The sequence below is a fragment of the Capra hircus genome, chromosome 5 (assembly GCF_001704415.2).
Source record: "Capra hircus breed San Clemente chromosome 5, ASM170441v1, whole genome shotgun sequence".
Taxonomy (NCBI): domain Eukaryota; kingdom Metazoa; phylum Chordata; class Mammalia; order Artiodactyla; family Bovidae; genus Capra; species Capra hircus.
Window position 1 is genome coordinate 94,346,689 of NC_030812.1, and position 9,492 is coordinate 94,356,180.

The 9,492-nt window shown below is 42.1% G+C and overlaps 1 pseudogene; it reads right to left on the bottom strand.

The window, feature by feature from the left end:
- LOC108636113 lies at positions 201-1,276 on the bottom strand (annotated as a pseudogene).

The following is a 9,492-nucleotide window of genomic DNA, read 5'->3' on the forward strand; positions in this document are numbered from 1 at the left end:
ATTACCTGAATTTATCCAATCAACACACTAGTTTTAAAAAAATCATCTGTAACTAAAAGCATTGTCTTGTTTGTTGGATGCCATCCTCATTGGAATCATATCCAAAGCATCTAGAAATAACTCAAAACTAGAAAGCGGCCTATTTGCTAAGGCTGCCTATGATTCTTGCTATAAAATAGTTGCCAGTCTGATTTGAATGTCTAAAAAGAATGGGAATTATAGGGTTCTTCTAGATTTCTAAAGAACTTGCCAGAAGGAGGCCGAGAGCCAAGAAATCCACCTGCCTGCTTGGTGGCAGCTTGTGAAAGGGCAAGGCCGAGATTTTCTGGACGTTTTGTCCAATGACACGGTACAGAGAATGCACTGGAAGATGGAGGAACAGTCTATGGTGTCAGCCTCCAACAGACTCCCTTGAGGTAGTCCTCAGATGAAGGAAAGCAGAGTGAAGGGAGACCCTTGTCACCATTCTACCATCAAATATGGAGTTGAACATTCCCACTTGAGCAATAAAACAAACGCCAATTGCAAACAAGGACTTCATTCAAGCCATCTTTGTGGGAAATCTGGGTTCAATGCCTGGGTTGGGACGATCCCCTGGTGGAAGGCATGGCAACCCACTCCAGTATTCTTGCCTGGAGAATTCCCATGGACAGAGGAGCCTGGCAGGCTGCAGTCCATGGGGTCACCAAGAATCAGACACTACTGAGCAACTAAGCAAAGCACAGCACATCTGTTGTTATTCTTCAGTTTCTCTTCTTGCCTACTTTCTAGGCTTTGTTGGTCAGCCAGCTGATTCTTACTGTTTTCTTCTTCTTTTTAATTTTTTACCCCATTTTTCCATTTCCACCCTCAGTCTCTTGTACTTGTCTGTCCTGTAAACCAGAACCCAGGTTACTCTGGTGTGTGCGGTGTGTGTGGGTGCTAAGTCACTTCAGTCATGACCAGTTCTTCATGACCTTATAGACTGTAGCCAGCCAGGCTCCTCTGTCTATAGGGTTCTCCAGGCAAGCATACTGGAGTGGCTTGCCAAGCCTCCTCCAAGGGATCTTCCTGACCCAGGGATAGAACCCATGTCTCCTGCGGCTCCTGCATTGCAGGCGGATTCTTTACTGCTGAGCCACTGGGGAAACTTGAGAATAAGAGGCACAAGAAGACAAAGATGATGAGCAGTGTGTCCATCAGCTGAGTGCTCATCTGAGACTTCTGTCTGTACACTCCCACCCAACCTGGGGAGGGGAGGAAGCTCTCGAGAGCCAGGAAAAGAGAAGCAAAACCGACTTCCAGATTTCAGGACCACTTAATTGTCAAACTTGCCTGGCTGCACCAAAACCAAGTATAAATCTTAAATCCAATTAGTAAACAGTGCTGGTAGACTGGGACATCCTGCTCCCAAACAGCCCTTAGACCTACAATTTATCTTTCCTTAATATATTACATAGTGTAGGCGAAAGGTTACTATTATGGGCCAGAATGCTCTGGAAATAAGCATCCCAGAACAGCTGAGATTGTTGCTAAATAACTGATGAGAAGGATAATGTCAGGATGCTTCTCAGTTTTCAGAGCACCAAAGATTCTTTTAAACCTTATACAGGTGAAACATCATTTTTTAACTGGGCTGAACATAAGTTTACCTGCAAATAAACCTAGTTAAATTTTGAAACATATTTTTGGGAAGTAACTACTTATTCTGGAAATCACAGCTAGTCATTGTCCATCGTTAAACTAAGATGGCTTAATCTCATCTGGCTTCTCTGAAGGCTATTAATGTATTATTAATTATTCCCAATTCCCAAACCCCATACAGTGTTTATAAAGCTCTCAGGCCCTGTAACATCTCTGCATTACCTTATACTAATGCTATATGTATAGTTATATAGTCAATCTAAATAACCTGGAACCTGCCCCTGCACTTATACTCAAGAGTCTCTTTACCAAAAATGTTTTCCCATTGTTTCCGCCTTTTAAATTTTTTCTGTCCTTTAAGGTATGACCCCAAATACCTCTTCCTTAACACACTCTTTCCCAAACCCCAGTCTTTCCTTTCTAACTTTTTTTTTTTTTTTTTTTTACCATACAGTCTGGTATGTGAGGTCTTAGTTCCCTGACCATGGATCAAACTCAAGCCTCCTGCATTGGAGGGAAAGTCTTAACGACTGGACTACCAGGAAAGTTCACTTTCCTAACTTTCTTTTGAATTCATTGTCATTTATTGAAAAGAACATTCAGTTCAGTTCAGTCGCTCAGTCGTGTCTGACTCTTTGCGACCCCATGAATTGCAGCACGCCAGGCCTCCCTGTCCATCACCAACTCCCGGAGTTCACTCAGACTCACATCCATAGAGTCGGTGATGCCATCCAGCCATCTCATCCTCTGCCATCCCCTTCTCCTCCTGCCCCCAATCCCTCCCAGCATCAGAGTCTTTTCCAATGAGTCAACTCTTCACATGAGGTGGCCAAAGTATTGGAGTTTCAGCTTTAGCATCATTCCTTCCAAAGAACACCCAGGACTGATCTCCTTTAGAATGGACTGGTTGCAGTCCAAGGGACTCTTGCAGTCCAAGGGACTCTCAAGAGTCTTCTCCAGCACCACAGTTCAAAAGCATCAATTCTTCGGCGCTCAGCCTTCTTCACAGTCCAACTCTCACATCCATACATGACCACAGGAAAAACCATAGCCTTGACTAGACAGACTTTTGTTGGCAAAGTAATGTCTCTGCTTTTGAATATACTATCTAGGTTGGTCATAACTTTCCTTCCAAGGAGTAAGCGTCTTTTAATTTCATGGCTGCAATCACCATCTGCAGTGATTTTGGAGCCCCCCAAAAATAAAGTCTGACACTGTTTCCAGTGTTTCCCCATCTATTTCCCATGAAGTGATGGGACCAGATGCCATGATCTTCGTTTTCTGAACGTTGAGCTTTAAGCCAACTTTTTCACTATCCTCTTTTACTTTCATTAAGAGGCTCTTTAGTTCCTCTTCGCTTTCTGCCATAAGGGTGGTGTCATCAGGCATGTGTAAGAATCCTTTTGATTTTGTCACCGTATTACTTTTAACAAGTTACTCAACTTACCTGAGCCTCAGTTTCTCTCATTGTATGAGTCTTAAACAATATTATAAATTGTAACAAATATCTAAAAATTCACTCTATATAAGTAAGATTTTCCATTCCTCATTTCTACTTCTGTTAAGAATTTTCTTCAAACATAGGAAATCTGTGTTTTGGTGGTAGGATTATGAGCCTTTGCACTTACATCCAGTTCTGTGTTATTAATAAAGGTCATCAGTAAGCCTGCCTGCATCTTACAATTTGCCCTTTCTCCATCCTCCCACCACTTGATTTTAGCTATGCAAGTTTTATTTTGTCTTTGTGTGTGTGTGGCGGGGGGTGGTGGTGGTGTGTTGTTGTGTTTTAGTTTCTCTGCATCTTGCCCCTACTTTTCCTCTACTTTTCTGCACAATCTCCTCAGTTCCTCCAGTTTTCCTTAGCTAACTCTTATTCAGCTAAAATGTCACAGCCATGATGGTCTCCTCTACCACCTGCAAGTTTGGGTGCCTTAGATTTACTTACTATTTCATTTGTCACACTTGTAATTTAACATTATCTGCCAGAAGAGCCTGATAACTCTGTGGTTAAGAGCTCGGGCTCTAGAGACAACCAAACCAGAATGTTGCCTATTACAGCTACTATGTGAGTCGTTCAGTTGTGCCTGACACTTTGTGACCACATGGACGGGGCCCCCCAGGCTCCCCTGTCCATGGAATTCTCCAGGCAAGAATTACAGCTAAGAAGTCCACTATTCCACTTCTCAGCTGGAATGGCCCGGGCAGCTCTCATCACCTCTTTAATCAAAAAACTGATGTAACTCACTTGGCATGTACACTGGACACATGTCGTATATTTTTAATATTATTAGTCAGCAGTGGTTTTATCACTGACTGTTATGTCCTTGGTTCCTTCCAGAATACTTGCCAAGTTATAAATAGTTATTGAATAAGTGAACAGAGTGTATGAAAAGATTAAAACATTTTCTTGTGATAAAAAGTTTGCTTCAGATCCTTAATGATAATTCATTTTTATTAACGTTTTAAAAGATATTTCTCTTTTAAAAAATAATTTTAATTATTTTCTGAATTTATTTCTTAGCTGTGCTAGGTCTCCACTTTGAGGGCTTTTCTCTAGCTGCAGCGAGTGGGGCCTGCTCTCTAGCTGTGATGCGAGGGCCTCTCTTGCTGCTGAGCTCAGGCTCTGGGGCACTCAGGTGTCAGTAGCTGCAGCACGTGGCCTCAGTAGTTGTGGTTTCTGGGCTCTGGAGCACAGGCTCAACAGCTGTGACACACAGGCTTAGTTGCTCCACAGCATGTGGGGTCTTACCAGATCAGGGATCATACCCATGTCTTATGCATTGGCAGGCAGATTCTTTATAACTGAGCCAGCAAGGAAGCCCTGTCTTCTTATCTTTACCAGCTGCCTACTAGTCCCTTGTATGGAGAGACATCATGTATTTAGCCTCTCCGCTACTCCTGGCAATTTATGCAGTTTCTAGTTTTCTTCTCTTTCAAATAATGCCACTGTGACATTCATTTATATATATCTTTGTGTGCTCTGAGTCTCAGTTTCTTTATGCCAGATACGGAAGTGCCACTGCCTATCTCAAAGAGTTGTTGTGAGAATCAAATGATATAATGAGTGTGAATATGCTTGGTAAGCTGCTAAAGACTATAGCGATAACTTCTCAGCACTTGCCTTGTACTGGGTTGCAGTGGACTTCGAGCATACGTGTTTAGCTTTCCTATCACTGACTCAATGGACGTGAGTCGGACTGAACTCTAGGAGCTGGTGATGGACGGGGGGGCCAGGCATGCTGCGATTCATGGGGTCGCAAAGAGTCGGACACGACTGAGCGACTGAACTGAACTGAACTGATTACATTAAAAAATTCTTTGTGCGGACATAGTTTTCTTACACAGCTTTGTAATCATCTCTATCAAGTTCTATCACCGTACTTTGCCATTAAATGACTTTAAATAGATATTAGTTGAATAAGAGAATGAAAATTTGTCCATAGCTTCCATCATTCTCTCTCTCCTCTTTTAGACACAGTTCATTAATTAGGTTTATCTTAGTTCTCTTTATCAATTCACTTATTTTTAAAAACTAATTTCCTAAAATCATTGATCTTCAAGTTTTGATTCATAGTTTTTAAAAAGGTTTATTTATTTAATTAATGTTTGGCTGCACTGAGTGTTCATTGCTGTGCGATGAAGTTGTGGCAAGTGGGGGGTCCTCTAGTTTCAGTGCCTGGGCTTCTCATTGTGGCAGCTTCTCTTGCTGCAGAGTAAGGGCTCTAGGGCGTGGGGGCTCCAGGAGCTCTGTGCGTGGCTCAGCAGCTGGGGCACATGGGCTTTGTTGCTCTATAGCATTTGAAATCTTCCAGGACCAGGGACCAAACTTGTGTCCCCTGCATTGGCAGGCAGGTTCTTAACCACTAGACCCCCAGGGAAGCCCTTCCCAGGTATTTTGGCTAAGTTTCCTGGTGACTCAGATGATTATCTAGATCCAGGAACTCCTGATCTCATGCACTGTCCCAGGCATTGGCACTGGCGTTTTGTCTACCCTATCACAGATTGGAGGTCGTCTGACTTTTGCCTCACTCCTCCAGGATTCTCATGGCTGCAAATGACAGAAAAGTGAACCTAAATTAGCTGAAGCATAAAGGCAGGTTCACATGGCTGAGAAATCGGAGGTAGCACTAGTTTGGTCTCTCAGCTTCAATGATGTCACCAAGGCAATCACATTGCTCTTCCTTCCTAGGTAAAAGCTTCATGCCTAGAGGGCCCTAACCACTCTGGGTTTTCCTTCCAGCTTGCAAAATGGCATCACAGTTCTAGATCTTGCATCTTTAAACTATACATTCTAGAGAAAAACATCTCTTTAAGTAACTCTTGAAGAAGAGAGAGGAATTTTTTCTTCCCATAAGTTCCAACATAGCATCTTACTGACTCTGATTCCTAGTCAGGTTACAATGGCGAGAGGAATGGGTTAGGCTGATTGGCTTAATCGGACTGGCTTAAGTAATACCAGCTCTTGATTTGGGAGGATTTAATTCTTCCAAACTCTGGATAAGGATGAGAAATGTTTTTTTTTTTTTTCAAAAGAATTTCAAAACACTCTTAGGAAACGGGAAGGACACTGGGCAGCCAAACAGAACCACATGTTTTATATAGGAGCCTCCTATGTTTCAGTTTCATTTCACATATCTAATGAAAGCATCTTATTTCAATTTATTTTTCTGCATCAATACCAAATCCACTTAATAGAAGCCTGCTCAATGGTAGTTCTGTTTAATGAAAATGTCCTAAGAGTCAAGTAATATCCTTTCAGATACAGGTGAATTGCAATTAATCATTTAAAAAAGAAGCAAATCTCTTTAACATCACCATTGAGAATCTTACCATTACCCAACTTTACTTTAAATACAAAGTGAAAACACCAACTTCCTTAACCAAAGGCAGATTTAACATATGGTTGCAGGTGGGTTCTCACTTTTAAATTGAATTTAATTATAATGATTTACCTGGGCAACAATTATCTTAAGCTGAATAGGAAGAGGAAAGCACTTTTCCTTAAAATTCAGACTCAGTTGGGTGACTGAAAGCAGCTGCCATGGATGAGGTCAAGAAATTGAAAAAAAAAAAAAAACAACAAGGACTTAGGAAAGGCCAAGGGCCAGTAAGAAATGAGTATGTTCTCTCATTCCTTGGTTCTCTTACCACTGTCTTTTAAAAAAAATTAAAAACAAAAACTAGACAAGCAGCAGCAGAGATTTGCAGACCAGGGAGAGCATAACCAATTCTACTTTCTAAGTAGTTCCCCCGCCGGAGGCAGAAGGAGAGTGAGCTACCCACAGGAATATTGATACAAATAAAGGCACGGGGGGTTTGAGGATCATAATCTCTGTTTTCCCCTCTTCACTCTATTTTTGTTGTTCACTATATCATCTCCAGTAACAGTCCAACTCCTCCTCTTTATAAACAAAAAATGTCTTTTGATCTAGCAAAGAACAGGCAAATATGGGTAAGTCAGCTCTTCTAGAGCATGCTCATAGAACCATACCAGACAGTGGTCCTTGCTTCTGATGGGATGTGGGCTAAATGCTTCCAGGTAATTGTTCTCTGGTTACTGAGCAACTGTAAAGTCTTTACCAGTCTTCTTCCCCCAAACGAATCCCCTTGCATAATACCTAGTGGAAAAATAGTACAGAAAGTTTACTTGAATTTATCAGGATAACATTTTATGACTCAGAGGTCAATCTGAGATAGAAATACGAGATTCTTTGGCCTTGATCTTTGGTTTTCATTTTAGACCTGTATAAGCTTTGCAATCATATTCATACCAATGGGCAGCTAAAGCTTTAAAATATGTGCCAATATTTTAGGTCCATCTAAGATGCTATGTTTAATCTACTGTAAGGAGATCAAACCAATTAATCTTAAGGGAAATCAACTCTGAATATTCATTGGAAGGACTGTTGCTGAAGTTAAAGCTCCAATACTTTGGCCACCTGATATGAAGAGCCGACTCATTGGAAGAAACCCTGATGCTGGGAAAGATTGAGGGCAAAATTAGAAGGGAGCAGCAAAGGATGAGACGTTGGACGGCATTACCGACTCAGTGGACATGAATTTGAGCAAACTCTTGGGGATAGCAAAGGATAGGGGAGTCTGGAGTGCTGCAGTCCTTGGGGTCCCAAAGAGTTGGACCTGACTGAGCAACTGAACAACAACAAGATGCTATCTGGGGAGCGGGGCGACTTAAGTATACTCACACTGAATACTTTGAATCAGTTCTGATGAGATGGATGAAACTGGAGCCGATTATACAGAGTGAAGTAAGCCAGAAAGAAAAACACCAATACAGTATACTAACACATATATATAGAATTTAGAAAGATGGCAATGACGACCCTGTATGCAAGACAGCAAAAAAGACACAGATGTGTATAGCAGACTTTTGGACTCAGAGGGAGAGGGAGAGGGTGGGATGATTTGGGAGAATGGCATTGAAACATGTATACTATCATGTAAGAATCGAATCACCAGTCTATGTCCGATGCAGGATACAGCATGCTTGGGGCTGGTGCACGGGGATGACCCAGAGGGATGTTGTGGGGAGGGGGGGGAGGTGGGAGGGGGGTTCATGTTTGGGATTGCATGTACACCCGTGGTGGATTCATGTTGATGTATGGCAAGACCAATACAGTATTGTAAAGTAAAATAAAGTAAAAATAAAAATTAAAAAAAAAAAAAGAACACAAGGACTTCTGTGTTATGGCTGTAGAGGACATCTGTTGATTGCAGGACTTCTTTCCCCCTTCTTTTGGAAATAATTCCTTGAATTTCTGTTCCCTTCCTCTCATAGCCCTTATGGAAAGCAGACATGTGATTCAACTTGGCCAAAGGACACACTCAAATTCACAGGGATGTGATCAAGGATGAGTCCTTGAAACAAGTCAGGTCAATCAGGGTGGAGCCCAGAACACTTATCCTTCAAACTCTCCTCCAGCTCCACAGAGTGTAGGACAGGAAGTTGCTGATCGTCCTTTCTGCCACCAAGTGGACAATGACAAGGAAGGCAACATGAAGGAAGGAGGAGGGCAGTGTGGAGAGAGAACAGGCTCTGGTGACGGAGTTTGAACTCTTGGGCTAGTCTGTGCCAGAAGCCAGCTCTAGGCCTGTTACTTACCTAACAAGGGCCCTTTTTACCCAAGCTAGTTTGAGTTGGCTCTTGTCTCATTCGGAACTGAAAAACTCTTGAAAGTGAAAATGTAAGTCACTCAGTCATGTTCAACTCTTTGTGACCCTATGGACTATAGCCCACCAGACTCCTCTCTCCATGGGGTTCTCCTGGCAAGAATAGTGGAGTGGATAGTCATTCTTTTCTCCAGGGACTCTTCCTGACCAGGGAATCAAACCTGGGTCTCCTGCATTGCAGGCAGATTCTTTACTGTCTGAGCCACCAGAGAAGCAAAACGTTCTTAAACTGATTCAAATGTATTTTGGTCAAATTATCTGTATAAGACTCTTCCTTAAAGGCAAAACTCTTGTCCCATTAACTCCCACTATAAAGCATTCTCTAAGAAAGCAGATGACACTACCCTTATGGCAGAAAGTGAAGAAGAACTAAAGAGCCTCTTGATGAAAGTGAAAGAGGAGAGTGAAAAAGTTGGCTTAAAGCTCAATATTCAGAAAACTAAGATCATGGCATCCGGTCCCATCACTTTATGGCAAAGAGATGGGGAAACAGTGGAAACAGTGGCTGATTTTATTTTTCTGGGCTCCAAAATCACTGAAGATGGTGATTGCAGCCATGAAATTAAAAGACACTCCTTGGAAGGAAAGTTATGACCAACCTAGATGGCATATTCAAAAGCAGAGACATTACTTTGCCAACAAAGGTCTGTCTAGTCAAGGCTATGGTTTTTCCAGCAGTCA